The 27,871-nt window shown below is 46.2% G+C and overlaps 1 long non-coding RNA gene across 1 annotated transcript; it reads right to left on the bottom strand.

Annotated features, from left to right (window-relative positions):
• Positions 1 to 264: 264 nt before the first annotated feature.
• LOC130856380 (uncharacterized) lies at positions 265 to 9,995 on the bottom strand. Its single transcript, XR_009054565.1, has 3 exons — positions 9,924 to 9,995; positions 9,341 to 9,552; positions 265 to 345 (listed from the first exon to the last, which is right to left on the bottom strand). It is a non-coding gene; the product is annotated as an uncharacterized LOC130856380 (long non-coding RNA).
• Positions 9,996 to 27,871: the final 17,876 nt, after the last annotated feature.

Below are 27,871 nucleotides of genomic sequence, written 5' to 3'. Positions count from 1 at the left end.
CCTGTGTTTCCTCTCTCACTTCCTCTTTCCCATCTCCAGCTTTAACTCCTCCTACACTGAGTTTTCGAAGCCTCCATGCTTGTCTCAAGTTGCACGCCTTTCTTCCTCCCGCGCAACGGGTATTCCTCCACAGGCTGGCCTGAGGCATTTGTCGTGGGGAAAGCAGCTGACCTTATGTCCAGTAGAGCGTAATTGCTAGGCAGTGGTCCTCCTTCTGTGACAGATGCACGGAAGTCACCTTTCAGGAATGTTGACCTTCAGGACCCTCAGATCCAGCCCTTCAAGTGACAGTTTCGTTTACTCCATGGAAGCTGCTCAAAGATGTGACATGAAGTAGCACAGAACCTTTAGTAAAACAAAAGAATCAGAAGATGCTCAGGGAACAACTGGCCTTGTGACTTCTCAAACAGAGAAGGCCACGCATCTTGGTCAGCATGAGTCAAGGCTCAGAGTTAAGACACTTGTTCTGGCACCAAAGGCAAACTCCCGGGGAGAGAATCATTTGTTTCTCTAATTTGCTTTAAATGAGAAGCAGCACAGGCGGTGCGTGGAGTCCCCAGGATCGGGCTGTATATCCTGGCTGCAGAAGGTGGTGGATTTTCCTGGCTTAGCTTTTTCCTATAAAGCAGGCAGCCATGCAAACCCTGGAACTCGCCCCCTGCATGTGGGCTCCGCCCCTTCCCCCAGCCACAAAGGCTGGGAGCTAAGCCCATCCCCCCAGTTGGTTTCAGAGTTTCTGTTATAGGTACAAAAAATCTCTTCTGCCCGAGGCTCTCCCTAGACTCCCAGCTTTCCTCCTGCATCACCTTCTGATTTGTTCTCTGCCACTTTCATAAAGGAGTCCTCCAGCATCTGCCCTCCAACTGCATGCATTCCCCTTCAGTTCTAATGGGTCTTTCCTAACTTTCTACTTACCATGTCCTTATTAGTCATGACCACATTTCAGTACAGAAGTGTTTATTTTCATAGAGTGTACAAACAACAGTTAATCCCTCCAATATCCCCTCTGGATTGTCAAGTGCTCACACTAGGTTGCAAGTACGATAATTATTGTTTTTACTTTGACTTGAATTTATTACAAAATAGCCTGGACACTGAATGCTATTCAACTTTAAATGTACTTGATATTTCCTTTTGGTGAGAGCTTTGTAAAACAATTAAAAGAAATATCCAGGACATCTGCCTCCACCCATGAAAGAAATTCCTACTATAGGAATTATCTTCCTGCCAGAAAAACTAGAAAACAAACAAAATAAATGAAAGGCTATTCGTAGAGAGTGAACAACAGGCAATGCATGAAAGCAATCTCTGAGCGAAGATAAGCTCTACGATCACCTCAGCTCACTTCCTGGAGGCCATGTCCAGGCTGCAGAACCTAAAGCAATCCCAGAGGTCTCGCTGACTTGAAAGAAAAAAAAAAAAAAAGATTAGTTTGGGAGTGGCCTGATAGTCCAGTGGTTAAGAATCCACCTTCCAATGCGGGTTTGACCCCTGGTCAGGGAACTAAGAACCCACATGCCACAGGGCAACTAAGCCTGCGCACCACAACTACTGAGCCCACATGCCACAACTAGAGAGAAGCTTGCATGCTACGACAAAAGATCCCACATGCTGCAACAAATATCCCTCATGCCACAATTAAGACCCAATGCAGCCAAATAAATATTTTTTTTAAAAAAAGATTAGTTTGGGGAGCCCAAGGCAGCTGGAGTATATGGGGCAGAGTACTAAAATGAAAGGACCTGCAAAGAAAGAGTGCTCCTGAGATCTGCAGGAGCCTCCTTGAGTCTTTGACTAACTAGTACATGTGAAAATGAAATCCCATAAGGCATACGAAGAACCACCAGAAGGTAGCAGATGCATAACTGTCAGAACTCACTCAGGCAGATAGAGACTTCACAGTACACAGGGCTGAGTCCTCAGAAGAGTCACACCTTCATAGTGGGGTTAAAGTAACCCTGGAATAAAGGATATTTCACACCCATCTAAACAAAGCTTTAAAACCAATCCATAAAATCATCTGCAGGAAACTTAACTTCTTGCCAAAAGAAGATGCAATGCTCTTTAAAGGAATAAAATGAAATCCAGCATCCAACAATGTAAAATTTGCAATTAATACAAACAGAGGCTATTAATACAAGCAAATCTCAATTAGTACACACAAACCCAGAACTGAAACAGATGATGGAATTAGCACACAAGAACCTTGAAACAGCTAATATAATTATTGTAAATATTGTCAATGATCTAAAAGAAGACATTCTGAGGAGAGAAATGAATGATATATTTTAAAAGACATAGTGGAATATTTAGAGATGAAAAAGACAAGGTCAAAATGAGTAAGTACATTTTGGGTGAGATTAACAGCAGATTAAACACTGCCAAAAATTAGGTAGAGACATATCAATAGATCCAAAGCAAAGCGCAAAAAAAATGACTGAAAAAGAGTCAAAGGACTATCAATGACCTATTGGACAAGAACAAGTGATCTAACACATGCACAACTGGAGTCCCAGAAGGAGAGAAGTTGGAGGAAGACTAAAAAATATTTGAAGAAATAATGGTCAAATTTTTTTTCAAATCTGATGGAAACTGCAAATCCAGAGATGTAAGAACCTCAGTGAAAGCCAAGCAAAAGAAACATAAAGAAAATCAAGGTATGTAGGGTTCTTATACAAAAAGAAATATAATGTTTGAAGGTTGACAGTGATGAGTTAAAAATGTATATGGTAAACACCAAAACAACCATTAAAAAAAAAAAAAAGGTATAGCTAATATACCATTAGTGTAGGAAAACCTCTAACCAGACAGATCAAGAAAACAAAATAAAGAACACACAAGTTATCAGTATGAAGAATGATAGGGAAGTTATGACTTCAGATCTTATAGATATTACAAAGTTGATAAAGGAATATCATAAACACCTTTATGCCAATAAGCTTGACAACTTAGATGGCATGACATACTCCTTGAAAGACACAAACTACTGACGCTCCCTCAAGAAAAGGTAGGTAAGCTGAATAGCTTTCTATTTTAAACACTGAATCTGCAGATAGAGACATTGCACCAAGAAAACTTCAGGCCCTAATAGCTTCATTGGCCAATTCTTCCAAACAATTGAGGAGGAAATAATATCAACTCTCTGTCAATGCTTCCAGAAAATAGAGGAGTTAATCCTTTCCAAACAATTTTATGAGGCCAATGTTTTGATACCAGAACATTTAACACCAAAACCAAAGATTTTAATACAAAATTTAAAAGTACAGACCAATAACCCTCACGAAAATGTCTGTAAAAATACTTAAAATATTAGAAAATCAAATCTAGTAACATACATAACATAACCAAGTGGCGTCTGTACCAGAAATGCAAGGTTAGTCTAACATTCAAAAGTCAATTAATATAATTTACCATATTATCAAACTAAAAAAAGAAAAAACCCATATATTTAGATGGAAAAAAATTCAAAACATTCAACACCCATTCATGAAAGAAACTCAGCAAATGAGCAGTTGAAGGGAACTTCTTCAACCTGTTAAAGGACATACAACAAAAACCTAGAGCAAACATCATATTTAATCATGAAAGAATAAATGATTGTCCTCCTAAGATAAGGAATATGGCAAGGTTGTCTGTTCCCACTACTTCCAGTTAACATTGTACTAAATGTCCCGGATAGTGCATAAGGCAAAGAAAAGAAACAACAGATAACCAGATGAGAAAGGAAGAAGTAAATTTGTTTCCATGTGGGAATTTTCAAAGAATCCACAAAAAAGCTACTAAAACTATTGAGTTTAGCAAAGTCACAGGATGCAAGATCATTATACAATAATTAATTACATTTCTATATTCTAGCAGCAAACATTCAGAAGTTTAAGTTCAGGGAAAAAATACCTTTTATATTGGCAAAGATAAATGCAAAATGTTTAAGAATAAACTAAACAAAAGAAGTACAAGTCTTATACACTGAACACTACAAAATACCACTGAGGGAAAATTTTTTAAAGATTTATATAAATGGAGAGGTATACCATATTCATGAATCAAGAAACTCACTATTAAGATGTAAATTCTCTCCTAATTGATCTATAGATTCAATATAATTCTAATCAAATCTCAGCAGGTTTTTATTTAATTCTAAAATTTGTATGGAAGTGCAAAAGACTTAAAATAGTCAAAACAAGTTTAAATAAGAACACAGAGAACATTTTACAACTCAATCTTGAGATTGCAAAACTAAAGTAGCTAAGACTGGAAATAGACATAAAGTAGACATATAGATAAATGGAACAGAATACAGAGTCCAGAAATGGACCCACACATGTTTAATTCATCCTTGATGTAAGGTGCCAAGGTGATACAATAGGCAAAAGATCATCTTTTCAACAAATAGCAATAAAAAATAAGATATTTATAAGGAAACAAAATGAACCTCAACCCTTCACACATGTAAAAAATTAACTTGAAATAGATCATAGACCTAAATATAAGAGCTAAAATTATAAAATTGCTGAAGAAAACCCAAGAAAAAATCTTTATGACCATGAGATGGGAAAGATTTTTTGTAGACAGAATACACAAAGCAAGGATCATACTAAGAAATGGACAAACTGAATATCATTAAAATTAAAACTTTTAGCTGTTCCTTTAAATGGGTAAACTCTGTGGTATGTGTATTTTATCTCAACAAAGCTATTACCAAAAAATATATACTTTTTGTTCTTCAAAAGATACTGTTAATATATATACTACCAACTGTAAGATAGATAGTCAGTGGGAAGTTGTTGTATAACAAAGGTAGTCCAGCTCAAGGATGGAAGATGCCTTAGAGGACTGGGGTGGGGAGGGTGGGGGGGACTCGAGGGAGGGTGGGGGGGGAGTCAAGGGAGGGAGGGAATACGGGGATATGTGTATAAAAACAGATGATTGAACTTGGTGTACCCCCAAAAAAATAATAAATAAATTTTAAAAATTTAAAAAAAAAAAGAAAATAGAGAGTAAAACACCAAGAAAAAAAAAAAAAAAAGATACTGTTAAGAAAATCTATATGTAGGCCTGAGAAAATATTTGCAAAACATGTATCTGATAAAAGGCTTGTATCCTGAATATATAAAAAACACAACTCAATAAGACTAACAGCTCAAAAAAATGAAATGTTTGCATAGACACTTCACCAAAGACAATGTAGAAGTGACAAATAAGCACATTAAAAGACTCGCATTGGAAAATGCAAATTAAAACCCTAATAAGCCACTACGTCACACCCACTAGAATGGTTAAAATTTCAAAGACAGACAACCAATGCTGGCAAGGATACTAAGCACCTGGGTTTCTCATACACTGGCTGTGAGACTAAAAATGGTACAGTGAGTTTGAAAAACACTTAGGTAGTTTCTCACAAAATTAAACATGCATAGATATACTACCAAATGTAAAGTAGGTAGCTAGTGGGAAGTTGCTGTATGACAAAGGGAGATCAGCTCAATGATGGGTGATGCTTTAGAGGGCCAGGACTGGGAGGGTGGGAGGGAGTCCCAGGAGGGAGGGGATATGGGGATATATGTATAAACACAGCTGATTCACTGTGGTGTACCTCAAAAACTGGTACAGGAGTGTAAAGCAATTATATTGCAATAAAGAGCTTAAAAAAAATGTATTTACCGTAATTCCAGCAATCTGATGTATATGTATTATATTTAGCCAAGAGAAATGAAAACGTATTACCCCACAAAAAATAACGTTTACAGAAATGTTTATAGAAGCTGTATTCAAAATAGCTGAAAACTGGAAACAATTCAAATGTTCCTCAAGTAGTGAATGAATAAAGAGAATGAGGTACATTCATGCAAAGAAATACTGATTAGCAATAAAAAGGAGCAAAAAAGACAGATGCAACCTAAATATAAGAGCTCATGGATGAATCTCAAAGGCATCAAGGTAAGCAAATGAAGCTAGAGTTAAAATGACCGTATGCTAGGTAATCCCACGTATCTGTGGCTCTGAGGGCTACAAAAATAGCCAATCCGTGGTTGCCATGGCACGGGGTGGGGGGCACATATGGTCAGGGAAGGAGCAGGAAGGAACTCCGGGGTTGATGCAAATATCCTATATTTTAATTATGGTTGTAATTACACAATTGTATGTGTCTGTTAAAACTCATTGAATCATACACTTAAAATGAATGAACTTGGTTGGATATAAATTTTATATCAATAAAACTGATTAAATTTATTCATATCCTCACTATGTTACCACTGTGATACTTTTCATTTTTGCAAACTATCTTCCAAACACAAAAGAATGGCTGAGTGGCACATGACTAGGCGTTTCACATGGCAGTAGGTTTTAGGTTGGTAGGACTCATAATTTTTTAAAAATAAGTTAAAAGTAATAAATTAAAAAGAAGGTTGCTCTCTAGTTCTGGATAGGGTGGAGTAGCCCCATTCCTTCCAGGTCCTCTGTTTTGTAACTAAAAAACACTAGGCATAACTGTAAAATAGATAGCCAGTGGGAAGTTGTTGTGTAACAAAGGGAGTTCAACTCGAGGATGGAAGATGCCTTAGAGGACTGGGATGGGGAGGGTGGAGGGGAGTCAAGAGAGGGAGGGAATACGGGGATATGTGTATAAAAACAGATGACTGAACTTGGTGTACCCCCCCAAAAATAATAAATAAATAAATAAAATTAAAAAAAACAGAACAAAACACTAGGCATGATACAACCAAAAAGCATAGGAAGACTCTGAACGGTGGAAAGTAGAGATGGCCTGCCTGTGGACCTCAGCACTGGAGGGGTAATATGGGGGGAGGTTCCCTGGGTTTTCTTATTGTGTCCCATGTACCCTGGACAGAAAGCTACAGAAGCCTCCAATCTGGAACTACCAACAGTCACCAAAAAAAGAAAACCTCCAAGCAAAGCCTGTTACCCATAACAAGAGTCTGAGAAAAGCACAGCTTAACAACAGAAAAAAATCCTTTTGGCAATACCCACCGTACTCCAGCCAAAATTCAATGGAAAACTTCCCTGCCCACTGCACTTTCAGCAAGACTGAGTAGGAAGCCAGTCTTTCACTCTCCACCCCTCACCCTCACCCCCACCTGTGGAAGCAGCAACAGTGCTGCGGCCTCCTGCAGGGCAGTGCCAGCAGGGTGCTAGTCTTCCATCTTCACCCTGCAGATGGCATGCCTAGCTCCTTCCAAGGTAGTGTCAGCAGGGCTGAGCAAAGACTTGACAGCTGAATCAAAAGCCACTGATCTTCTATCCATCTCTCACCTGGAAGAGGCGTATGTCGCTTCAGTTTCCTCACCAATGTAGTGTTGGTGGGGTCTGGCAGTTGTTGGCTGCACTTATGCTGAAATGGTGTCGGCAGGACTCACCGGAAGCTTAAAATACACACCCACCCAGCCCTCATGCTACATCTCAACAGGGGAACTGCTGGCTACAAACAAGAAAATCAGGTAGGATACAGAGCCTCATAATATAACACCCAAAATATGCAGGATACAGTCAAAGATCACCCATCATACCAAAAGTGAGGAAATGACAACTTGACAGAGAAAAGTCAACAGACCTCGATACCAAGATGAATCTAATGTTGAAATTGCCTAACAAGGGTTTTAAAGCAGCTATCATTAAAAAAAAAAGATTCAAAAAGCAATTAGGGATCCTCTTAGATGAAAAAACAACAACAACACAAAATCTCAGCAAAGAAATAGATGTTACATATTTTTTAAAAGAACCAAATGGAAATTACGGAACTGCAAAAACACAACAGGTGAAATTCTAAAACTCACCGGAGGGACTCAATAGTACAAGGGAGATGAAAGGGCAGAATGAGGGAAATTAAGGGCATTTTAGAATTTACCCAACCTGAGTGACAGAGAGGAAACACTCAACACAGGCTAGGCTCACTGCGGTGACCATCTCGCAATATGTACAAATATCGGATCATTATGCTGTACACCTGAAACTAATACAGTGTCATAGGTTAATTATATGTGGATGAGAAAGATAGGAGGAATCATGTTATTTTGTAACCTTCACAAGTTATTTTTTGTTACGAACTATATAATAACAATGAGTTCCGTGACTTCAACTTCATTGTCACTGAATTCAGAGGCTCTCCAGAGGCACAAGCAGGACCCGAAGGGTCACCTGTATGCAGCAAAGTGCCTGCTGAGATTACATGAAATAATACTTCTGACTGTGCTTTTCTTTCCACAGGACATTCATCCAAGGGTCATAAAGCCATTCATTGCTGTAACAAACAAATTGTCACACTATTCTTTCAGAAGAAAGGAGGGGGAAGGCCATCTTTATTTGCGGGGGCAGTATTTAGACTAAGAGGAAGGACATTGGCCAGATGGCAGGAGTCTCCTGGGCTGTCCTGTCTGTCACTGACACACACAGAACCCGTGGGTAAGACTCCTAGGCTTGGATTACAATTCTTCATTCACAACGTAATCATCTTCCCAGTCCTTTCCTCATGAGGATGTTCAGGAATGGTAGCAATTTGAATAGGGTGCTATTTCAGTACAGTCCACACAGTGCTTGGCCTCGGAAGTACTTCAGGGCAAGTCCTGGCAATTCTCCTGAAACAATCAGACCTTCTCTCTCATCCTACAGTCATCACTTCCCCATTTCTGTTCCTCAACCCAATCATAATTCCTTCCTGACATCTCAAGACTGGATGAGAGGCTTTCCAAAACATACAGCTGACAATTAGCATCTCTGCATTCTTTTCTGCCTCTTGGAGAGAAGTCCTGTCACTTACAAACTGTGAAAAGATTGAAGCCTGAAAACCACTTTGAACTTCTCGGAGAATAACAATTTTTGGTTTTGAATTATAATCAGAACACCCACTGAGCAAATGCATGTTTCTTGGCGGTGAGCACACTAGATTGTGGATTGAGGCAGAGTGGGAAACGAAGCAGCCAAGAGCAGGCAAAGTGGGAAGGGTTGAGGGGTCAAGGAAGGAACAGACAGAAGTGAAAGGGAAGGAGGGCGACTCTCAGAGCTGATGGCTCCTTCAGGCAAGGACGTCCTGCGCACGTGCTCAAATTTCATGGACCATCCTCCCTGCTCTCTGCGCAGTGCTTTGCCGTCTTTTGCCTCTGGTTTAAAATACCTCAGAAGGGACTTCCCTGGTGGTCCAGTGGCTGAGACTCCAAGCTCCCAATGCAGGAGGCCCAGGTTTGATCCCTGGTTGGGGAACTAGATCCCACATGCCACAACTAAAGATCCCGTGTGCTGCAACTAAGACCCGGCACAGGCAAGTAAATAAATAGATACTTTTTTAAAAGAATAGCATTAAAAATTAATTAATTAAAAAATAAAATACCTTGGAAGAGTCGAAGCCTTGTACCTGCAGAAGGACAATCAGGAGAGTGATTCTACAGGCTGGGGAAAAATTCTCTCCCTCCTTTCCTGGGCCTGTCACTCACCAGCACTGGGCCAGGCACCCCAAGGACAGAGGCTGTCCTTGGTTTCTCCGGGTCTCTATCTGCTTCTGTGTTCTAGGGATTGGCCAAATGTGACCGATTATCCCACTTTCTAAGCAAAACAATCACAGTCAGGAAGGAATTTCCTTGATGAAACTGTTAGAATATTCCCTCCGTGGCCTCAGTCTATTATTCATCAACCCCCTACAACCCAGTCATTTTCCTCTGGACGGCAAAAGTGAGCCTCTGCCTATCCTGAGAGCCACCAGCGGAGTCACGGCCCCACCGAGTCCCAGCAGCTGGTGTGACTGCAGAGTCAAGTGGGTTTTTTTGGCTGGGAGAGGCAGGCAGGGCTCCTCACTCCAGACCATGATCCCTCCTCCCTTAAGCCCCAGCTCCAAGCCTCAGATTCTGTGGACGGCACCTGGCCCCAGCGAAGCTCGCCCATCTACCCTGGGTCACCATGTCTCTCCACAGCCACACCTGCTCTGAGCTTTCAGTGCACGTGAGGGCGAGTCCTCCCACACCTGGTCCTCTCATTTCCTGCAGTTCTCCTCCTCCAGCGACCTACTCGAAACAGGAGCCTGAATGTTTCCAAATTTCATGGTCAGTTCTGAGTGCTCACCTCTCGGCAGCATGTGACCCAGGTGATCACACCCGGTTCCTCGGTGCATCTTCCTCCAGTGGCCTCCCTGACAGAGCACCCGTCTTCCTGGGCTGGCCTGGGGCTTCTCAGGCCCATCCTTCTTTCCTCCTGGGCAGTCTCCTCGGCTCTCACGTCTTGACATACCACCACCCACATGCTGGCCACTCCCAAGTACGTCCAGCTCAGTTTTTCCTCCAAACTTGTGTATCCAGCAGCTTACCTGACACCTCTGCTTGAAGAGCTGAAGGCAGTGTCCCCAGAGTTAAACTCCTAATTGAGCCCTCCTCCCCAAACCTGCTCCATCTCAGTCCAGGCCAGTGCCGTCCTTCCTTCACTTAGGGCATAATTTCTCTTCTTTTCACACTTCACATCAGCTTGGGCAGCCTCTGCGTTCACGATGTATCTGGACTGTGTTTCTCACCAGCTCCACAGCCCCTGCTCTGGTCCCAGCACCACTCTCCTCACCAGCAAAACGCAGCCCTGTGTCTCTTCTCAGCCCAGCAACTAGCGTGTCCGCCACGTCCTCCTCTGCTCTGAACCACCCAGGGGTCACATCGCTCTCAGAGGAGGAGCCAAACACCCTGTCTTTTAAGGGGACCAAGGATTTGTTTACATCAGGCATGGTAAGACACACAGACATGGGAATGACCATCATGAATGAAGGTTTTATGTTGACAGATTCTGAGACAGGCGGCACGCCACGAAGCCCTCGTGGGGAAGCTCCAGGGCCAGTCCGGAGGCTCCCTCTGCGGGAAAATGTGGTCAAAGGCCTGTACTGCGGTTTCCACAGGAAAGTACAGGTCAGGCTGGTAATGGTGTAGGGACTGGCTGGTTTGAATAACTGAATAAGCTGCCCCTAGTTTTCTGGCTCCTGGCTCTGGGGTGAGCAGGGCAGGGAGCAGTGGCCTGGACTGTGAAAGCCTATTGACGAGGGGCTGGAGTGGACTCTGGATGGGGTGGTTTGCATATTTACTGTCTCTGGGAATTAGCTGACCTGGGAGGAGCCGTCCCTCCAGGATCAGCAAGGCCCCACGATGCCAAAGCATGGAAAATGCAGAATAAAGAAGACACGATTAATACCTGTGGTGCCTCCATGAGCTGTGCCCTCCCCGGCTTCCTGGCCTCCTCTCCTACTGGCTGTGCCTCAGCCTCCTGGAGTGGTCCCGCCTCCAGGCCGAGCCTGGCAGGACAGCTCCTCCCCAGCTCCCTGCAGCTCTCTCTCCGGCCTTCTCGTGCTCTTTGCTCAGATGACACCTTCTCAGTGGGGTCTGCTCTGCCCACCAGTGGTTTAAACTTGCACCCCCACCCTGTGCTCCCAGCCCACTACTCTGCTCTGCTTTTTTCTTTTCTAGCACTTAACACCCTCTAATATGCCACATGATTTACTCGTTTTAATGTTTACTGTGTTTCTGTCTCCTTTGACTACCCTGGGAAGACCTGACGTATCCAGGTGCCTGAGCAGTGCACGGCACACAGTTGGCCCTAAACCAACAGGTTCTGGATGAATGACGATAGTTAAAGGGCCTTGAATGACAGACAGAGGCCCTGTGCTGCAGCTCTGGAGGCAAATTCATTCAGGGAGCCACTTCGCAGCTTTGGAGAAACCCAGGTTCTGACTTAGGGAAGAAGAAAGGGCAAAGAGTCAGCACAGGGAGAGGGACCCCACTCCTCCTGAGTTGTAGGTTTTTCTCCCAGGTGGCCAGTAGCCTGCAGCTGAGCCAAAACAAGCGCAAACTCAGGGACTTTCCCACGAGGAGGGTAGCTTCTATCGTGTGTCTCTCAGTTCTGCTGTTGCATTTGCTTTTCATTGAGATGTAATTCACATGCCATAAAGTTCACCCTTCTAACATGTGCAGTTCAGTGGGTTTTGGTCTACGCCCAGAGTTGTGCATCCACCCCCAGGAAGACACTGCACACCCCTTCACTGGAACCCCCAGCTTCCCCTCCTCCCCACACCCCCAGCCTCAGGCAACCAGAATCTCTCTCTGTCCCTGTGGATTTGACTGTTCTGGACACTCGTGGAGGTGGGGCCATTGTGCTGGCTTTGCTCTGTGGCCACATTTTACCAGCACCTGATCCAGAAGAGAAAGGTCACTTTCCCTGGGCAGTAAGCCTGCAGGAGGTGAATTTGGGCTTGAGAGGCAGAAATTGAAAACTGATCACAAACTGTCCAGGATGCTTGGGGTTGGGGGTGGATTTGTAAGTAAGCAAGGGCGCCTGTGCCTGCAGCGCAGAAAGCCAGACCGTGATGGCAGGAGTTTGCAGCAAGGATTTATTAGCAGGGCATAAACAAAGAAGTGGGAGGCATGCCTCAGATCCACTCCGGCTTGGTCTTTGAGTTGGGGGATGTTTTAAAGGGAAGGAACAAAGAGGCTTGGATTAAAAATCATCTTGTGACATTTCTCTGACATTTCCTTTTTTAAAAACAATATTTATTTCTTTATTTGGTTGCACCGGGTCTTAGTGGCTGCAGGCAGGCTCCTTTGTTGCAGCTAAGAAGTTGTGGCATGTGGAATCTAGTCGCCTGACCAGGGATCGAACCCGGGCCCCCTGCATTGGGAGTGAAGAGTCTTAGCCACTGGACCACCAGGGAAGTCCCAGCAGTTTTCATTAGTACCATTGCTGTGGACAATCTTATCAACAACAGCAATCTTAGTCACCTGACCTTGGTTGATTAGTGTTCAGTGAGCACAGGATTGAGGTCAGAGAGGACAAGAAAGGGAATAAAGTTATGGACAGAGAGATTAATCATAAACACAGTAAGGGAACTCAGTTTCAGAAATAAGGGTCTTGCAAATGGTACAAATCAACTGGTTTGCAAGGCAGAAACAGACACAGATGTAGAGAACAAACATATGGACACCAAGTAGGGAAAGCGGCAGGGGGTGTGGGGGATGAATTGGGAGACTGAAACTGACATATATACATTACTAATAAGAAAAAATATATATCAAATTGTACACTTTAAATATATGCAGCTTATTGTATGTCAAAAAATAAATAAATAAAACAAGACTCCCCCCACAAAAAAAAAGAAAGAAAGAAAGAAAGAAGGCTCTTGCCCCCATCTCCACCCTCCTCCCACCAAGGGGAACTTAGATAGCTGAGGAAGCTCTGAGTCCCACTTCTGGGGCTGGCAGAACTTGCAAACTGCTCCACAAGGCTTGCTCCAGACCTGAAATGGCCCCTGCCTGAGGCTCAGTAGCCTGCCAAGTGTTAGGTCAACTGAGCATTTCTGCTTTGGTCCAGCTCAGAGCAGAGCCTGGAAACTGGCCCCACCAGGCCCGGTCCTGCAGGAGCAGCTCAGCTAATTTATGCCATAGGCAGTGATTGATCACAGGACCGTGCCCCCTGGGTGGCTCTGCCCCAGGTTCCTGTGTTTAGGTTGAAACCATCCTTGTTAGGTGTTATGTTAGGGAAATTTCTCTCCCAATCATCAAGAGCTGACTGTAGCTGGTTCTGTTGCTGGCAAGTAGGTCTGTTTTTCTTTAAACACATCTGCTGGGCTTCTGGCAGAACTGTTGTAAACACTTTAGCCCTGAATTCTGCTGAAAAAAGACCCCAGGCCTTTGCTTGGTTGTCTGTGAAGAATCTGCCTCAGAGCAGAACAGAGCTGATTACTCAGAACATTGTAAAACCTGCAGAACCAGATGCTGCCTGCCCTGGGGAGGTACCCCACTCTGGTGTGACGGTCAGGCAGAGGTGGAAGCCAGGGCTGGGCCGGGGAGGCACAGTCACAAAGGCACTGTTCAGAACCCGCTGGTCACTGCGTGTGCAGGAAGGAGGAAGGTGGTGACGGGAGGAGAGCCAGGCGGGGCTGGCACAGCTCCCCCCGCGGTGGCTCAGGGTGCAGTCACCACGTGCCCTGCTGATGGCGAGCAGTACACTGAGGAGGCGGCCGGGCTCCGGGGGGCTCAGTCCCTCACTCGCTGTGGAACCCTGAGCTCCTCACCAGCCGCAAGTGATGCTGAGGTTCTGTCACCTGTGCCAGGAACCCCCTCAGCTCCATTAACAGTTTTATCATCAGCATGTTTCTCCCCCTCATTAGACTAATAACTCCTGGAGACCGGGAACCAGATGGCCTTCATCTTTGCACCCCAATATGCACCTGATGCAGATTAGGAAACCTTGTAAATGCTGATTAAATTGAATGAAATTTTAGGTAAGGGAGAGAGGGTACAGATGCTAATTTGGGGAGTTCAGCTGTCACTTTTTCTTGGGAAAACATTTGTTGTTCAGAGACACTTGGCTGTGGAATAACTCTTACAAAAGAGCAATTTTTATAAGTTAAGTATAGATGATCCAGCCCATATGGATCACATTTCCCTGTAAGGACAGGAACATACTTTTAGAAACAGAGCAGAGATGAGGGGGGTGGGGGAGAGGGCTTTTCAGAAGGAAGGAATTTTAGAGTTTATTGAACCCGAGTGCAGGAGAGGGAAGAGGCAACGTCGCTGAGTCCAGGGTGTGGCTGGATTTTGTCACTGCTAATGAGAAGCAGGTTTGAAAATACGCTACGGCTACCTAAAAATCTCTCCACAGATGATTTCCTGATGATCTTTCCCCTCTCCCATACCTACGGACCCCAGTGCTAGCACTGCAAGATAAAGGTGAACAGCTGACCTTTAAGTTCTAACCTGTAGTTTTGTCCTAAATGGATTTGGAAAGAAATGTTAGAGATAGACAGAGACACCGTTCTCCAAGAAATGGAACCAGGGCTCCATGGAGAAGGCACTGAATCCAAGGATGGAGCAAGGAAGAGACCAGGGGATCCTAAACAGCTTGTGCTGCCAAAAGGTGAGGAAGTGCTGAGACGTCCGATGGGTACGCTGACTGCAAGGAATCCTGCAGGGACAATGTGAGCCGCCAAGTAAATAATGAAAACTCTGGATTGTAACCCCAGTAAAAGAAGCATTCCAGAGTCCACGCCAATATAAACAAACAACCAGACAAGTAACTTAACAGCATGCGTTGAGCCTGGCCTGGCCAGGCACTCAGGCTGCACTCCTGGGCAGGGGAGGAGGCTGCATTTAAAGGATAATTAGCTGCTGTAAAACACTGAGGCGCCTGTGAGCAACACTATTCACACAGGCAGAGTTCAGATACAAGCTCTTTCCTGCTCAAACCAGCAGGTTTAGGATTAGAAATGAAGCTGACCTTACCTGCACCACATGTGCGTGCGTTTACATTTAAGCACTGAAGCCAGTTTGCTTAAAGTAAGATTTGAGCTCGATGCTACTATGGTTTCTCCTAAAAAGCCATCAGCCTCCTCACAACTGTCCAGAGGTCACTGGTTCAGGGCCTTGACTCGCTTCAGCAAAAAGCCAGGGCCCCTGGAATCCTTCTCAAAGGAAGGATTCCAGGGGCCTAACACTGCAAAGGCCCCGAGATGGACACCCAATGACCACGGAACTGAGCAAAACTGATGAAACCATCCAAAAAAAAGTACTGAGATGTGAAGGCCAGAGGCTGGAAGACATAGAAATTCCAAAATTCACAAAATTAACCATGAATCCCTCTAAACAATTACTCTTCTGTGATATTTTTTCAGGAATTTTAAAACCCCAAATTTCCCCTCATGGTTCAGGCTTTTCCCCCAAACTTGATCTGCTCGCCCACGTTCCCTGTCCCACCCCCACTGGCCAGCGCCCGTCACCACTCTCCTGTCCTCCTCCCTCCATCACTGTCCCTTCCTGGCCCTGGAAACCGTTTCCCCTGTTTTGTGACCCTGATGTGACCTTTCCCACAAACAGACAGCTGTTTCAAAGAACCCGGAACCCAACAACCAGGCGCCCAGCCTGACAAGCCTCTGGGACCGATCGACGTGTGGCTGCTGATCTAGGGGGGGCGGGGGGCTTTCCCACCAGCTGGCCAGCCTGTCACAGCCCCCCAGGGGCTTTCAGCTGCCCCACACTCACAGTCCAAGCAGAGCGCTATGCACAAAACAAGGGCTCGGTAAGATTAAAAATCATGCCCGGGGACTCCGCCGGTTGCACAGTGGTTAGGACTCCGAGCTCCCAATGCAGGGGGCCCAGGTTTGATCCCTGGCCGAGAACTATATCCCACAAGCATGCCGTAACTAAGAGTGAGCATGCCACAACTAAGGAGCACGCCTGCCATAACTAAGACCCAGTGCAACCAAATAAATAAATATTTTTTTAAAAACCTAATTATTGTAAAAAAAAAAACCAATCATGCCCGGTTTCTGAGGGTGTGGGGGACATACTACATGTAACTTGGTGTGAGCTCCACAGAGGCAATTCAGCAATAATTGCCAAAATTGGAAATATACACATCCTAAGACCCAGTAGTTCTCTTCAGTGATTACCTTAGAGTTTTACTGCTGCAAGTACAAAAATATGTTTTAAAATCCTGTTCATTGTAATGTCATCTGTCCTACAAGTTCACCAGTGGTTACCCGGTTGAGTAGATCACATGCCCTCTGCACGTGGGATAGTACGAAGCTGTTAAAAAGAAATCGGCAGGACAAGGTGCACTGATACAGAAATGCGACAGGACATCTGGTAAGTGACAAAAGCAACGTGCAGAGCTGAGAGCACAGCGTAGTGCCATCTGTGTGAAAAACACATGTTCACAGAAGCCCATAAACATAGAATGTTTCTTGTAGGATTCCCAAGAAGCTTAGCCGTGGTTGCCTAAGGTAATTAGATGGAAGGAAAGACCAAAGAGAGAAGAAAATTTGCTTTCCTCTTTTTCCCCCAAAAGAGAACTAATTCTCTTTATAATTTTATAATTTTGTTATAATTATAGCAAATTTGTTATATATGTTATAATGTAACTTTATAATTTTGTTCATGTGTATATTTACCTAGTCCAAAAAATCTTAAAAATATGTATAGTAATGTCTCTAATAAACGTTGGGGAAGTGAAAGGTTACTGAATTTAACCCCCTGTGGGCCTGGCACTTACTCCCTAAGAGACACAGAGAAGAACACGAAGTGGTCTCTACTCAGAGCAAAACAGGCAGTGTGGCCCCCAGAGGGTCCCCCAGGGGTCAGGACGTGGACAGGAGTCAGAGGGCCCTGCGGATGGCCCGGCCGCCTCAGCAGTATGCCTGCCAGCTGCGTTCTGCCCTGGAAGCCGTGTATTTATTGCTCAATCCTCCAGCATTTGGGAGGACGGTCACTGACTGGAAGGCTCAAGGCCCACAGCCTAACAAGACACAGAGGTGACCAGGTCCATGTTCTGGAAGCAATGTTGACTCTGCAGGTCAGGCTGCGCCACTCCAAGTCATGACATAGCAGAGGGAGGGGCTGCCTGGCCTCGGGCGCGTGAGTCAGTGTCTGACCTTCCCTGTGGCCCCAGTTCTGGGCCCCCAAGTCCTCTCTTGCCACCCCCTGCCCACAGCACCACCTATGGCCCTGCAGGCTGTCCTCCCCCCCACCCCTCCCTCGTCCAGTCCCTGCACCTGTCACCCACCCCCCATCCTGCCTCCTCAGGAAGGTGCTTCCTCCTCCAGCTCCCCCCAGCTCAGGGGCTTTGTTCTGAGGGTCACACAGCTTGACTTCTAACCGCTCCTGGTACCCTTCTCCATTTCAGGTCTCTTTCCCTAACGAGCTATAAGCTCTCTGGGAGCAGGGATGATGTTATTCCACATTTTAGCAGATCCCACTGAGGACTTTTCAAATAGTCGAATGACTTAATCTCCCCTTCCTAATCATCACCATCCGAAAGTCAGACTGGGCCATCCTCACCCAGGCTATCCCGTGGGCACCACTAAAGGGAATTGTTAAAGAGAAAGCGTTGATTGCTTCTTATTTAACTAGGAAAATAAAGGAAAGGGTGGTCAGTCCTGGTCACGATCCTTAGAGGCAAGTCTGCTGGGAACCAGCCCCTGAGCCCCAGGTCGACATCCTGCTGATGGTAACGGCCGCCATCCCACTCACACCACACAGGGACGGGGTCCCCCGCCCAGAAGTATGTTTCTGGGACGTTGGTTTTTCCTGTCCCCGAGGTCCCTTTGTGTGTCCCCATCCCTGCTGTCTGCAGGCAGCACATACCCATCCCAGCCTTCAGGGGTCTCAGAGTTAGAAGCGGAGCCCACCTCACTCCCAAGTGAGCAGACCTCAGTGCCCACAGCACCCACGCGTACACAATCCCGCACCAGCCATGCCAGGGTCAGGCTTGGTGCTGGCTCACACCACAGTTGGGCCGTCAGTCCCCTCTGTTTTTTCTTCCTGAAAGCCTGTGCCTCCCCAGTTACAAACAAAGCGCAAACCCCATCTCCCCCATCACCAGCACATGCACGCACACACACACGCACAGATGGAGCACACACACTGGCTCTTCTAACTGATGAGGAAGTGAGCTCATTTTTAACCAGATCCTGCCCCAGGTAGCTCTGTGGCAGCACTCTGTGGACTGCCCACGCATGGGCATAAGCTGGTCTTGCTCAGCCCTGACAGCAGCCCAGGAAAAGAGGCACATGTCCGCCTTCTGTTTTACCCCATCTCTGCTCAGCTTTTGGCTTGAAAGGCTCCGAGGCAGCTTCTGGATCCCCATTCATATCAACTCCCTGACATTCGTGCAGTGGTTCTCCACCCCATCCCAGTACTCAAATTCCCAGTGCCTTTACTTTCCTCCAGACCAATTAAATCAGGATCTCTGGATGCGGAACTCAGAAATTAGTGGAGTTTTTTTTTTTGTTCTGTTTTCTTCACAGCTAGCAAGTGGGTGTGATTTTCAGCCGCTGTAACTGAGAATTACTGCCTGGCGGTAATTAGCTGTGTCAGGTTAGGATGCTCTGGGCTGCGAGAAACAGAAAATCCCGGGTCAACAGTTTAATAGAAAGCAATCTTAGTCCTCTAACAACAAGTCCAAAGGTGGTGCAGTTGCAGGGCTGGTTTAGCTCCTGACGTGATGGCATGACCACCTCTGCGCTGGGACGGTGTCACCTCACCCCAGCTTCTGGCACCACATCCTCACATGGACAGGTCCAGGGGGCTCGGCTGCAATGGGATGGGGCAGGGGCACACTGTCTGGGGTAGGGGCACACTGCCTGGGGTGTGGCCTCCTCACCTCCCTCCTGGGAGTCAACTCTCTGGACTTGTCATGTGCCCTGGATCTTTTCAGTGATGTCATTAACTTATCTGAAACTCACTCATATTTTGATCACTCTGACCTCAGGGAATTCGATCTGGTAATTCTGATTAAGAGCAGACTTCACTGAGCTCCAAGGAGGAGATGAAAAAATGGATTGAAAGATGCAGTTAGTGGATTTAAAGACACAGCTATAGGCCCTTGATTCTGACAGCCATACTAAGCAGCACCATGCAGGTTCTGGCTGGGGACACGAGTGCAGGTTACAAAGTGCAGTTGGTTGCCTGCTGGTTCCTCAAGCCCATCTCCTGCGCCTGTCGCCCTGTCACCCCGTGGAACGGCGTGCCTCCGCGTCAGCTGTACAACAGGATCACCTGAGGTTGAAAACATATGTCCACCTCCAGAGATTTTGACTTAATTGGCCTAAAATGGAGCTTGGACAGTGTTATGGGCCAAATTGTGTCCTCTGAAAATTCATATGTCGAAGTCCTGACCCCCAGGACCTGAGGATGTGACTGTATTTGGAGATGGAGCCTTTAAAGAGGTGACTAAGTTAAATGAGGATTTTTTAGGGTGGAATATAACCCAATAAAACTGGGGTCCTTACAAGAGGAGGCGATTAGGACCCAGACACACAGAGGGAGGACCACTTGAAGACACAGAAAGAGGACGAGGAAGAGAAGCCTCAGAAGGAACCAACCCTGCCTATACCGTGATCTTGGACTTCCAGCCTCCAGAATTATGAGAAAATAAATTTCTGTTTTTAAGCCACCCAATCTGTGGTATTGGGTTGGCCAAAAAGTTCATTTGATTTTTTCCATAACATTACAGAAAAACCCAAACAAAATTTTTGGCCAGCCCAATATTTTGTTACAGGCTCCCAAGCAGACTGATACAGACATAACATTTTTCACTCCCTAGGTGATTCTACCATACAGCCGGGTTGAAAGTCAAGTGTTCAAAATAGTGACTCCTGGGCCCCACCCCATGGTCTGGATTTACCTGACCAGGTGTGGTAACAGCTCATCAGTGTTTTTGAAGGTCTCCAGGTAACCTCACCCTGTAGCTAATCCCAGATTATTTCAAGGCTCAGTTGGGCACAGTCACAGTGACATCAGCATCCCGGAAGGGGAGGGATGGCCACATTCCTGACGTTCCCCCCCACCCCCTCCTTTGGGATTCAGTACAGTTTATTGGGGTGACTGGGGGTTGTTTACACTTTACTTCTTAGCTTGGATTCCTTACATTCCTTTCACTAGAATTGCTTCCTCTTCCTACTTAGATGATATCAATCACTCTGAAAATTAGAATTTTGATTGGGGGAGGAAGAAGAGAGTGTAGAAGTACAAAATAAAAAGAAAACTCACACCTCTCTTCCACCCACCAACTCTCCACAAAGATAAAATAGTTAATTAGCAATGTTACCAATAGGACTTCCTTGGTGGCACAGTGGTTAAGAATCTGCCTGCCAATGCAGGGGACACAGGTTCGATCAATGGTCTGGGAAGATTCCACATGCCTCGGAGCCACTAAGCCCGTAAGCCACAACTACTGAACCCATGTGCCGTATCTACTGAAGCCTGTGCGCCTAGAGCTCCTGCTCCACAACAAGAGAAGCCACCGCGCTGAGAAGCCCACCCCCGCTAGCCACAACTAGAGAAAGCCTGAGCGCAGCAACAAAGACCCAACACAGCCAAAAAAAATGAATCAATAAAACATTGGTTACCAATATTAATAATTCCTTATGTGTCCTCCTAGAAAATGTTTATGTATATACCATCATGACTAGCCTCTAAATGTTTACACAAATGGGATCAAACTGTATATACTCTATTATACTCTACAGATATGTGTATATACACACATTTGTGGCTATTATTTTTAACTTAACAGCACACTGCAGCTGAATTTTTCCCTTTGGCTTTTCCATATTTAAGTTTCTCCCGTTTAAAATGGATCTCACGATCCCCTCGCCTAACTCCATCCAGCACCTCACTTCTCTCTGTTTCCACAGTTTTCGAGTTTCTATTAACCTTCTTTGATTTTCCCGCTTTCCCCTGCCTCCCCAGCTATCCCAGCATCTGCATTTGAGGCTCTCAGGCTTAACTGCTTCTTTCCCGACACTGTGACCAAAACATGTAATTATGGTAACTGTGGGATGAATGCAACAATAGATGAAGAAAAGAAGAAAGGTATCTCGGGGAGCTTTCTAGCTCATTCTTTTTAATAGTTACATGGAATATAGACTATTTAATCATTTCCACGTTGATAAACATTAAGGTTTATGGTTTCTAGCTTTTTTTATTGTTACACCTAGTACTTCAGTAAATACCCTTCTACAAATATTTTGGGTTATGCCATATGGTGACTTGCTCCAGGGGACCTGCGCCAAAGGGTGTGTGTATTTTTAATTTTCATAGATATTACCAAAATGTCCTACAAAAATGTGTTCCAAGTTACTCTCTCCCAAAGGGGTATGAGAATACCTGTCTCCCACACCTTCACAACACTGCAGGTCATCACCTTCTGAGATGCTTCTTAATCTGGCATGTGAAAAATAACGTCCCAGTTGTGATTTGCGTTTCCTTCATTACGATCCTGGTAAGAGTAATGTTTTAATGCTGTGCCTTCATTTGCTGCCTGGGTGGGGCCAAGGCAGGGAGGGTAAAGGAAGACCAGCTTCTGCAAAGGCAGGCACACAGCAAGCTGCCCGCAGAGGCTCAAATGCTCCACTATCCTTTGGATGGAACTGGGAAGACCACCGCCACCAGGAGGATGTCTCGAGTTTCCAGAAAAGGTGGAAAATCTCCCTGGGGGTGGGCAGTGGCCTGCCGGGCACCAAGTCCTCCCAGACATGCTCAGCTCCCCCTCCAGCCTCTGTGCTGAACTTATGCCCACTGTGACATCTTCAGTGGGTTCCAGGGACCCTCCTCAGTCCTCAGGCTGCCCCGAGGGTGGGGGGCTGGCTGACGCCGCTTGCTTCCCGGACAAATTGCTACTCTGAGTTCTCAGGTCAGTGGCAGAACACACACGGATGAGATACACTGGGGGCCACAGGGAAGGTGGCTGACCCTGGGCAAGGCAGCCAGAGATCTGAGAAAGAAAGCCACAAACCAGTGGCTCCTCACCTTCCACGGAGGGAGGGGAGTTCAGGGCTCACTCGGATCTCTGACGAAGTTCTAGAAACAGCCCCCTCCTCCCACCACCATGAGCCCCACAACCCCGCAAGCCCTGAGCAAGCCTGTTTCCTAGAACCCTGGCCTCTGCACGGTGGCAGCCAGGCTGGCAGCTGGTCCAAGGACACGCATGACACTGCCTGGGAGCAACCCTGCTCTTCCGGTTCCTCACTGCCTCGATTTGGGGCAAGTTACAGCTATCTGCCCTGTTTCCCATCTGTAAAAGGGCAATAAGGATAAACCCACACGACAGGTTAGGGGGAGGGGTAAATCCGCTACATAACATGAAACACGACAGTGTGGTCCCCAAAACAGTCAATCAATGTTCCCGTCATCATATGAACCTCTGACTGCTCCTCTTACCGACCTGCCCGGTCTCCTCTGCAGTGACCCCAACAAACACCCTCGGGGTTTTCAACCCTGTCCTGGATGGTGGTCAGATCTAGTGATAACTTATTATCTAGCGAATAAGTACAGAGGGTCTAGCTAAGTCTGAATTTCAGATAAAGTCTAAGAACATCTCATGCATACTTTACTAAAATATTATTCATTGTTCATCTGAAATTCAATTTGAACTGGGCAGCCTGGATTTTCATGTAGTAACTTTACTGCAGGACACATTGGCAGGAACCCCCTTCTCCTTTTCCTCTACAGGAAACTGCAGAATTATTACAATATCTTGGACTACTTTCAAAACGTCATCTCACTATTTACAGTAATGTGTTTATTTTTTTCCAATGTCCTTTGTACCAAAGAATTGTTTCCTAAACTTGTCTGATTGGAGGAAGAGCCTGGGGTCCTGAATCCCACCCCAGACCAACCAAATCAGAGTCTCCAGGAAATGGCCTTAGGAGTGAGTTTTTGGCAAGCTCCTCAGTGATCTTGAGACACAGCACAGGCAGGTCTGAGAAACCCCTGGAAAAAGGCCATTTCTGCTCAGAGAACAAAAGAGATCATTCTCCCTGGGGATGTTTTGCCCCCGCTGGGCTTGAGGTGGATGGAAAGTATGGAGGAGTAAGAGCTCTGTGGACTTCTGACAGCCAAATGAACGAAGACGCCTCCCTGGTGAAGCAGACCACAGCCGTGCAAGCCTCCCTGAGCACACGTCGGAGGACGGTGGGGTCCCTGCGGCCGCTCCGGGGCTCCAGGGCCCCGTATCCCGGCTATGACTCTCCAGGTCGGTCTCTATGAATTCCAGAGTTTCTTTCTTTCTTTCTTTAATATTTATTTATTTATTCGGCTGTGCTAGGTCTTAGCTGCAGCATGCAAACTCTTAATTGCAGTATGCATGTGGGATCTAATTCCCTGACCAGGGATAGAACCCAGGGCTCCTGTATTGGGAGCGTGGAGTCTTAGCCACTGGACCCCTAGGGAAGCCCCTGAATTCCAGAGTCTCTGTGCTTGGTCTTTCAGAATCCTCACAGTGAACAGTCCTTGACTCCCCGCCCTCCCCACCCCAGTTTAATGCCACGCGATTGTTCTCCATCTTTGACACTGATCCCTACCTCTGACCACAGACTGCTTCACAATCCTGCCTTTCTTTTTCAAGTAAACTTTTATGAAATGTAATATAACTTGCGTCAAGTGCATAAGTAAGCACACAACTGAAGTAAGTTATCACAAGGTACAGACACATGGACAGGCAGCACAGAATCAAACACACCCAGGAACCCAGAGACCCTCCTGTCTCTCCTCCCTGTCTTCAGTGCCCCTCGAAGGGACTCCACCTCACCTGTAACATCACAGGCTTGCCTGTCTTCCCTCTCCTGTATCGTGCAAATGGAGCCCCACAGGTGCTTCTCTCCCGACCCGAGAGCTGTGTGGTCCCCACTGTGGGGATGTCCCAGGGCACACGCCCGCTCCACTGTTGACGGACGCCCAGGTTGCTCCTAGTTTGGTTATTACTGATGTTGTTCTTGCACTTGTCTTTTGGTGAACGTACCAAAGGGTGAAGTACGTGACACCCCTCTTATGCTCCTTTGACATAATGACTGTTTGGACCTGAAGGCACTTGAGAAACAGCAGGTGCAGGAAAGTCTCTCTGACCCCTCCTTTCTAGCTAAAAACAAGTCACAAAATTTCCCATGAGAAAGATGCCCTCCCTGTATCGGGAAGAGAAACATTTTTATCACCAGAAACCGGAAGTCCACACCAAAATGGGCCGTAAAAACAAGCCTCCTAAGTCATCCTTGACTCTCGTTGGTTCCCCATGTATTTCCTGGTCACTGTCCCACCGTTTGCCACCCTTAGAAGCTTAAACCTTTTCTTCTGTCTTGTCACTGCTCCACAAATTTGTTTTTGTTAAAAGTGGTATAGAGGGCCAAAAGACAGCTCAGGCCTTACCTGCTTTTTTGGGTCTTATTTTTGTTATGAAGGCTTCCGTGAGCACATACAAATATTAAATAAAATTTGTAGGCTTTTCTCCTGTTAACATGCCCATGTCAGTTTAATTCTTGGGCCCAGTTACAGAACATAACAGGACAGAGGGGAAGGTTTTCCTTCCCTACAGTACCTGTGCCTTTAGAAACAGGATGCTAGATCCCTGGGTGTGTGGCACTCACCTCTGACAGATGGTGTCAAAGGAATTGTACAGTTTATACTGTACAATGCAAGATGTGAAAGTCTCACTTTCTCCACATTTTTACCAAAGCTAGGTGTTATCTCTCTTCTTTCATTTCAGATGGGTATGAAGTCCTACTTCTCTTTCAAATACAATTTTTTGAAAAGTAACCATTTAAAGCAGGAACATCCAGACTGGAACAGGGAAGGTTTGGTAAGAGGTGAGATTCATGTGGCTGAAAACATGAGCATGACGGTAGGGGTGGGGCCTGGCTGAAGGGATCCAGCCAAGTCCAGGTGGCCAGTTAATAATAATGATAAGTGGTCAGTGGGTATTTCTACATGTTCTCTGTGTATTAATACATTTAGTTCTATGACAACTGTGAGAGAGAACCGCTACTATTACTGCCCTCGCTTTGCAGATAAGACACAAAGACAGGACTTCCCTGGTGGTCCAGTGGTTAAGACTCCACACTCCCAATGCAGGGGGGCCCGGGTTCAGTCCCTGGTCAGGGAACTAGATCCCACATGCATGTTGCAACTAAGAGTTTACATGCTGCAACGAAGAATCCGCGTGCCATAACTAAGACTCGGTGCAGCCAAATAAACAAATATTTTTTAAAAAGAAAAAGAGACACAGAGACATTGCTAACCTTCCCCAGGTCACCCAGCTTCAAATGGAGCTGTTGCTGTCCCCCCATCCTACGACATTCTTCTCTCCTGGAGCCAAATTCAGACGGTTTCATCCGCTCACAAGTTGGGGGCAGTGAGGAAGGGCTGTGGCTTGCCTCTTGCCCTGGGGTCAGACGAAGTTTCGAGGCTGACGTCTCCAACTGTCTGGGAACCCTCACACTGATTCTCAAACTGTGAGCTTTGAAAACTGTAAAATCCGCCTTCAGTTCCTGGGCTCCAGGACCCTCTCTTGCTCAATTCTATTTCACTAAGTCAGGAGTGGGGTGTGGTCCCTGGTAACTTTCATACAAGCAGGGTTAGTCTGATTGAGATGGTGTGGGATGGTTAGATTTGGAAATTTCTCTTGGAAGAGTTGTAAACCAAGTAACCAGAAGTTTGCTCCAATCAGCTGACAGAGGCCACCTTTGGGGCCACGCCTCCTCATTGTGGGGTGGTGGGTACAATGAGTGTATGTTTTTTTTTTTTTAATAAATTTATTTATCTATTTTATTTACTTATTGGCTGCGTTGGGTCTTCGCTGTTGCACACGGGCTTTCTCTAGTTGCTGCGAGCGGGGGCTGCTCTTCATTGCGGCGCGCAGGCTCCCCATTGTAGTGGCCCCTCTCGTTGCAGAGCACAGGCCCTAGGCGCATGGGCTTCAGTAGTTGCGGCACATGGGCTCAGCAGTTGTGGCTCATGGGCTCTAGAGCACAGGCTCAATAGTTGTGGCACACGGGCCCAGCTGCTCCGCGGCACGTGGAATCTTCCCAGGGCAGGGCTCGAACCGGTGTCCCCTGCATTGGCAGGCAGATTCTTCACCACTGCACCACCTAGGAAGTCCAAAGCTTTACTTTTTAAAGGCAGACAAACATACAGATGTCACATACACGCGCGTGTGTGTAGATGCCCCACTTTGACAGATATAGCACATACGTCTGGGCATACGTACACGGTCAATCCTGTTATGCTCAGATTCTGTGTTTGGGAATTCACCTGCTCTCTGAAACTAATGTGTAACCCAAAATCATCGCTCACCATGCATTCGTGGGCATTTGTGCACATTCTCAGAGTGGAGAGATGTGTCGCCCATCTGCACGTTCCCAGCTGAGGTCAAACGAGCGGGGCTCTGCTTTCTGTTTCACGTCATGCTGTCAGCAAGTGCCCTTTCCGTGGCCTATTTCGTTTCCACATTTTTCACATTTCATGCTGCTGGAAAGGGCCCCAAGCATGCTGCTGGGGTGCTGTCTGGGGCTTCCTAGGGCAGGAAGGCTGGGATGTGCTGCAGGGAGAAGATGCTCGTGTGGGATGAGCCTCATTCAGGCCCGAGTTATAGGGCTGTTGCTGAGAGTTGTGTTAATGAATCAACAATGTATTTTAAATAAGGCACCTGTAAACAGAAGCACACAAAACAAGGTTATGTGTTGATTCATTAATGAAAGTGCTGTGTCACAGGACCTACTCTTATAATTCCCTTGGGGCAACAAGCCAGTTTACAGAACAGACTGTGCAGCCGACCAGACCAAGTGTGGGGGCACCTCTGCCTTTGTGGCTCCCGAGTCAGCACAGGGCAGGCCCTTGGCAGCTGCTGGCTGAGAGCCGAGTGGTGACAGGCTCCAGGTTTGTTCACTGGCTGTGCTCGTACTGTGCGCTGGGTCCATCTGTGGGTCCTGCTCTCAGGGGGTTGCGGCTCTGGAGCTCTGCAGCCTGGGTCCAGGCTCCCTTGGGAGCCAGAAGGAAAGAGGAAAAGGAAAAAACAACTGTGCACTGTGTCTCCAACACCAGGGAAATCTGGTCATTCCTTATGACTGTTTGACTTGTGTGCAGTTTTCAATGCAAATCTTCAAGGAACTTAAGTTTGTAGGAAAGTTCTGGATGTTTTCTTCCCGGGCTGAGTAAGCACATCCAGAAAGCATTTCTGTCCCGGTCCAAGCCAGACCACGTGAGCACTCGGTTCAACTCCAGGCCAGCAGCACACACGCCACAGCTGACGGGATTTGTCCCTCAGGGAGCAGAAGACAGTCTGTGGGCCCCTGGATGGCCTCCGATGACCTCTGACCCAGTTAACCCTCTGATGAAGTAGATTCTTGGGTGTGAATATCTGAGATCCTCAATATTTTTCACCCTCGGTGTCATTTAAAAATTGTGTATTTTGAGCTGAGACAAAAGGAAAGATCTTGCCCATTTTTAAGTGAGATCAAAGACCTAGTCTTGCCATAAGAATCATTTGGTCCATACGTTCTGAATGACAGGAGAGGGAGGCAATGTTGCTAAGCAACACTGCACATCCCCCCAAAGCCCCTCATCCCCAGCAGCACACT

The sequence above is a fragment of the Hippopotamus amphibius genome, chromosome 7, assembly GCF_030028045.1.
Source record: "Hippopotamus amphibius kiboko isolate mHipAmp2 chromosome 7, mHipAmp2.hap2, whole genome shotgun sequence".
Taxonomy (NCBI): Eukaryota; Metazoa; Chordata; class Mammalia; order Artiodactyla; family Hippopotamidae; genus Hippopotamus; species Hippopotamus amphibius.
The sequence above is the reverse complement of the archived record's forward strand: the minus strand, read 5'-3'. Positions and strand labels throughout refer to the sequence as shown.